Genomic DNA, 6,901 nt, shown 5'->3' with positions numbered 1-6,901 from the left:
CATCTGCGAGGCACGATGGGCTAGTGGTCATGAGCTTGGGCACTGGCGTGGCAGAGAGGTCCAGTCCCAACTGTCCATGTCACCAGCGGGGCGACTCCACATGTGGCTGCACCTCCCTCCAGGACTCCGATTCCTCAGGGGTCGAATGGGAATCATAGTGCCTCCCCCTCCCCCCAGCTATGGAGTGGCTGGAGGTACAGTGAGGCCACAATGATTATTATCATTGGTTCTCCCTGGCGAGACCCCCCACTCTGCTGGTTACCCAGAGGATACTCAATAAGGATTTCTTGAATTAATGGAATGAAACCTTCCATTTCTCTAAGAGGGAGCTACCCCTCTAGCTCTGGGTACATCAACAACCCACAGTAGTCATCTCGCTGATGATGAAGTCGCACGTTGAACTGAACCATACAAAGCATCCAGAAAAATCGGAACCCCTGTCTCACAAGCCGTAGCCTCTATGCAACCATTTCTTCCACGTTGGAGACATTTCCAAAGAAAGGAAACCTCATCCTTTGGCAAAACAGATGGAGAGGCAGCAGCTGTGTGGCTCCAGGTGCCCCTGGAGGGCTCTGGCTAATTCTAACCTGAAGACAGACGCACATGCAAACATTTAGCCAATAACTTAAGCCTGGCTTAGCTTGACTCCGCTATAAACAGCCCTGCCTGGCTGCCCGGCCCTCCGCCTGTCTCCGCGGCTGTATCTGAGAGGCTCCAGGGGGAGAGAACATGCCAGTTGTTTCTCCTCCGGCTCCAGGACGCAGGCAGGATCAGCTGCTGACGTCAGAGGGGAATTCACCGCCCCCCTCCCTGTGCTGGTCTAGAATTTCACACTCTCCCGTGCCAGAAGGCCTGGGCCACGGACTGGACACACACAGAGCGGAGCTGGTGTGGCCCAGGGGAGCTGCCTCCTGGGCCTGCACACAAGTGTTGAGCAAAGATTGAGAAGGAAAGAGAACAAGCCTCCTCTTCACACAGCCTCTTGCCCTGCCCCCTGGGCTCAGCCCACGCCCCCTTCCTGCCAGCTCCTGCACAGGCACCCACAGGGCCGGCTCTGTGCTCCGAGCGGCGGGGACACAGCCTGGGCAGGAAGCACGAGCAAGAGGAGACAGACAACAAACATGGAGAGAACTAAACAGTAGGGTCATGCCAGACAGGGATGGTTGTGTGGAAATAAAACAGCAGTTCCATGATGGAGGAGGCCAGGCAGGCTCCGTTGGCAGGTGACCAGGTGGCCAGGTAAGGCCCCTCCGTGGAGGTGACATTTGAGCTGAGAAGACCAAATGGTTGAAGGAGCCAGACGTGCCAAGCAAGGGCCAAGTGTTCTATTTAGAGGCAGGACCTGCCTGCCATGTGATTCGTGGGGTCCCGGGCAAAATGAAAATGTGGGGCCTCCTCAAAACCCAGTAAGAATTTCCAGCCTGGATGGTGGGGCTCAGTGGTTGAGTATCGACCCAGGAACCAAGAGGTCACCAGTTCGATTCTCGGTCAGGGCACATCCCCAGTGTGGGGCATGCAGGAGGCAGCCAATCCATGTTTCTCTCTCATCATTGTTTCTATCTCTCTATCTCCCTCCCTTCCTCTCTCTCTAAAAATCAATAAAAAGTTTTTCTTTTAATAAAAGGAATTTCAAGATGGCGCCAGCAGAGCGTGGGCCCCGAAAGCTCAGGCCCTGTGTGACTGCAGGGTCCGAGCCGGAGGAGTGGCTCTGGAGAAGGAGTGGTCAGTGTGAGAGCCCTGAGGCGTGGATGGGCTTGGAAAATTCCAAACTGGACAGGCCAGTGTGCCTGGAGGGCAGAGGGCCTGAGAGGTGTGTGTGTAGGGGAGGCGGGTGGGCCAGACAGAGGTGTGATTAGGGGACTCGGTCTGATTGATATAAGATCCGACTGGCCTCTGGGTGGAGGCTGGTTACAGTGGGATCCGAGGGAAGCAGAGCCTCAGGTTAGAAGGCAGCAACTGATGGTGGTGAAGGTGGAGATGGGTGGGCCCCCACTGCCCATAGTGAAGTCAGTCATATGGGAAGGTCTTCACGTGTCCCCTCCCCTCCGTCCGAAATGTCCACTTCCTCACGACCTCTGTCTGCCTTGCACACTGATAGTCATCATGTAACTCCACCTGCAAAGCCACCCGCTCAGTGAAGCCCGGCCTGCAGGCTGGTACCCGCCCCTCGATAGTGCCCACATCCTCAGCTAGACTGGGACATCCTGTGTTTCCGGCGTCCAGCAGAGGGCCTGGCACATGGCGGTTCGTGTTCAATAAGTAGTTGCCAAGTGAGTGAACGAATGCATTAACTCATCCTAGAAGCAGCTAGGCCTGCACATCTGAGCCTAGAGCAGTGATGGCGAACCTTTTGAGCTCGGCGTGTCAGCATTTTGAAAAACCCTAACTTAACTCTGGTGCCGTGTCACTATAGAAATTTTTTGATATTTGCAACCATAGTAAAACAAAGACTTATATTTTTGATATTTATTTTATATATTTAAATGCCATTTAACAAAGAAAAATCAACCAAAAAAATGAGTTCGCGTGTCACCTCTGACACACGTGTCATAGGTTCGCCGTCACTGGCATAGACCTTGACCTAAAGAAGGAGGCTTCTATTTCCCAGCCCAGCACGGTTCCCTCTCATTAGATGTTAAAAAAAAAAAAATAAGTCAAAAAAAGAAAGAGAAGAAGCTGGCATCCGAGGCTGTGGCACCCAAATTGCAGCCTCTGCCCATTGTTTACGCTATATTTGTCCTGTCTCCAGGCGGCATCCTGGGGCACAACAGGAAGGGACATGCCAACTGTCCCTCCCAGGAGGAATGCTGCCCTGTCCCACCCTCTAGTGGCCAGAATGGATAGTGCATATCCCCAGAAGCAATTTTTCCCCCCAAAACTAGAGCAGCGGTTCTCAACCTATGGGTTGCGACCCTTTTGGCAGTCGAACGACCCTTTCACAGGGGTCGCCTAAGACCATCCTGCATATCAGATATTTACATGACGATTCATAACAGTAGCAACATCACAGTTACGAAGTAGCAACGAAAATAATTTTATGGTTGGGTCACAACATGAGGAACTGTATTTAAAGGGCCAGAAGGTTGAGAACCACTGAACTAGAGGAAGAATTGGATGGTTTGGACCCTGAACAATTTAGCCAGAAGGAGGCGTGAGCTGCTAGAGAGGCCGGGGAGCTCAGGGCCTTTGGGGCTGGTGGCCTCCATTAACCTGGGTGTTATTTTCCTGGGCCGTCCCACACCCCCAGGATTGCCAAACTGCACAGGAATTGGGTGAAAGCTCCCCTGGGCAGATGGCCTTCAGCCCTTGCCAGAGGAGGACAGAAACACTGAGACTTTACAAGGTTTTTTATGGCCCCTGCACAGGGCTGCTTTATTTACCTGCAGCATCGACGAGGTCTAAGAAAAACGCAGATCCACCATATAATTTGGAGCTAAGTACACGATGGATGCCCAGAGATTTAAAATTAGCCCGTCCACTTAATACCGGGCATTATGCTTGCTTTCAAGCGCCTGGGTGTCTGTTAGGGAGGCATCACTCGGGAAGGACTCGATACAATAATCGGACTCTATCCTCCCCATAAATTAAAAAAAAAGGCCCGCGCTGAAGGGAACCAGTTGTCCCCAATGCCCTCCAACTAAACCGGTGGGTAGAGCTGTGTGCTGTCTGTGTGGATCATGTCTCACGTGGGGGATTACTTGTGGTGTGCACAAATTAGGGTGAGGTTTCGGGTGATTTCCAAAAGGCAAATATGTATTTGCTGTTTTACAAACACATCTCACTTAGCTTTCAAAACCGAGGTTCCCCTCCTGCTCCCACTCCACAGAAGGGTGCACAGTATGTTCGGTGGGAGCAATGAAGAGTCCCTTGGCACCTCATGCAAGTTCATGATCAAAAGAGACAGAACAAATTTGCATTAAAAGCTAGCATCTGAGGGAATGCTGACCCTTATGCTCTGTACGTGCGTTATTTCATTTCATTTTTACGGCAACATTACAAAGTACATATTATTACCTCCATTCACTGAGTCAGAGGTGAGGCTTCGAGTAGTTAAATGATTTGCCCGTGATCAAGCAAGAGGAAGTAATTGTCGAGCCAGAATTCAAACTCCGGCTTGCCTGACAGGTGCTCCAGCACCCTGCGCCATCGGAGTCTGCCCCATGTTACACCTCAGACCCTGTCAGGTGTTGGAATTGTGGGGAGCCAATCCATAACAGCCTTTAGCCCCATTGGAGAAATAGACTGCACTAGTTATCTGTTGCTGTGTAACCAGTTCTCCCAATTAGCAGCATTTCAAAGCAATAAACCTTTACTGTCCCAGCTTCTGAGGGTGAGGAACCTGGGGGTGGATTAGCGGGGTGATTCTAATGCCGGGTTCCTTATGAGGTTGTGGCCCAGAGGTCAGCCTGGGCTGTGGCCAGCTCAAAGCTCAATAGAGGCTGGTGGATTTGCTTCTGAGCTCCCGCACTTGGTGTCAGCAGGAGGCCCCATTTCTTGCCACGTGGGATTTTCCCTAGCGGTGCTCATATATGGCTGCTGGTTTACTCCAGAGTCATTTTGCTAATGGTCCATCTGCTAATGGTCACAGAGACCACCCTGTTACAATACGGCACTGGACCAGGCATGAATGCCAGGAGGTAGGAATGCCTGGGCGCCACTTTGGAGGCTGCCTATGGCCTTAACACTGTAAGAGCTGCATCAAAGGATAAGCTACATGGCATAAGACATGTGGCCACAGGGGACTTTTTAATTCTTCATCCCTGAAATAGACACACGTAGCACCTGGTCACAGCGGGGCTGGGGGACCACAGCTCCACAGCAGGTCAGGCAGGCTTAACACAGGGAGTTGCTGAGCATAAGACATTCTGCAAAGAGAATGGGCTGAGCTGGGCGGGCTCAGCAACATCTCCCAACTGGCCAACCACAGTCATTCCCCCCCCACCCCCAACCCCGCAGGAAGCCGGGGGTGCTCCTCTAATAGGCTCGCCTTCATATGAACACATGGCCGCAGAATGCATTTTTCACCAACACCTTCCCTGGTTCAGTCAACTCTCTGATCCATCCCTGCCTGTTACACCTGGTGGAGGTTTTATGAGAATCTGCGGGCAAGCGATGTTTCTCATTGACGTGGGTGCCCCAGAACCTAACGGTGCGTGGCATGTGCCAGGATCGTCACCACCACCATCATCACCCACCGTTGAGTACTAGCGTGCAGTGTGCTAATTCCTTCACAGGAATGCTCTCATTCCATCACCATGATGTCTGCAGCAGGTGCCGTTACTATCTCCATGCAATGGGGAAGGCAAGTCAGTCTTAGAGACATAATGTGCCCAGTCACACAGGTAGCAGGTGGCGGAGGCAGTGAAGCCAGACTGTCTGACTCCACGGTCTTGCTTTTAAACCCCACGCAAGAGAGGCTGTCCAGTAAATAGTTATTAAAATAGGTAAATTCAAAAATAACCATTGACTTCGAGAGAGGAAAGGAAGCCTAAATAAGTAAGTTATTGGGCCAGAGCAAGTTCTAGAGAAAAATCTATTCCCCACAATGCTTTTCCCGGGTCTTAGGAATACACTTAAGGTTGAAAACAGGAGTCCCTTCCTCTGAAGGCCCCTCCCACTAGCAAATAATTTGCTTCCAAAAGGCAGAAGCAGGGGCCAGGAGGTAGCTTCCTTTTCAGTGTAGAGTTGCTTCTTCTCACCCCATTCTCTTCGGTAGATGCTGCCGCCACCGTTAGAGAGGGCTGTCCGTGCGGCCTTAGCGAAGCAATAGTCAGACAGGGGCCAGAGCAGATGGTTTGTTGGCTTCAGGCACCAGGAAACGGATGGATTCACCCTGCACTTCCTGGGAAACACAAGCCCAGTTTGTTTGTTTACGAGACAAACAAATGAAAGGCTAAGAGACAAGAGGCTTGGGGTCTTAATGCCTCCACTCAAACTGCTGGCCTGCCTGGGAGCAACAGCCCATTAGCTGTCCCCATTGGCGTTTTGCCTAAGCCTTAGGCCTACCCTCACCCCCACCCCCAACCCCCAGCTGCGTCCCTCTAGGGACACCAACTCGCTTTACTGTCCAAACCCAGTCAGCGTTCCACCAACTGCCACGAGAGCATAATTACCTGTAAGACACAGGGCAAGGCTAACGGGGAGACACGAGAAGATAAGGACTCGTGGGGAGACATGGAGAGAGACGGTCTCACAGGGAGACAAGGGCTCAGGGGAGACAAGGAGATCCAGGGCATCACTTGCCTGTGGGGAGCTGGGTGCGGGTGTTATTTGACTGTCCTCAAGGAGTTTGCTTCCGTCTAGGGGTGAGTTAGGGGGCAGGGCACAGAATAAAGGGGTTATGACTGAGATGCACTGGCCACAATGCTCTAGTCACTCCAAGGAGGGAGGGAGCACTTGGGACTGGGCCGAGCAGAAACCCTTTTGGGGAGAGATGGGAGCTGAGGAATCAGGAAGGTACACTCCGGTGTTTTCCAATCCTCGTTCCCACATGATTTTGCAATATTTGGCGATAGTTTATACTATTGTTTATTTAACATTTTCTTTAAATTGAATCATTTTCATACATACATGTATTCATCTTTAAAGGAAACTTTATATCACTACAGCAAAAGGAAAGCTATTATCACTCTCCAGCATAGCATATATATAAGATAAAAGTGAAAACAAAACAGTGCTGATAAATTCTAGCTAGATACTATTGCTGGTGAAGTCTCTGACTCCTAACAGATACTCAGAGGTGTGGGAACACTTAATTCAGGCTTTCTCCCTGATCTAATCCAAAGATTAAAAATGAACTGAATTCCTCTTTCTGGAGAATGGCAAATCCCTTCCTCTGAAGCCTATCCCCTCACCCCCACCCCCCCAACACACACACACACATACTAGGCTACAACTTGAT

The sequence above is a fragment of the Myotis davidii genome, unplaced genomic scaffold, assembly GCF_000327345.1.
Source record: "Myotis davidii unplaced genomic scaffold, ASM32734v1 scaffold299, whole genome shotgun sequence".
Classification (NCBI taxonomy): Eukaryota; Metazoa; Chordata; class Mammalia; order Chiroptera; family Vespertilionidae; genus Myotis; species Myotis davidii.
Note: the sequence above shows the minus strand (reverse complement) of the source record.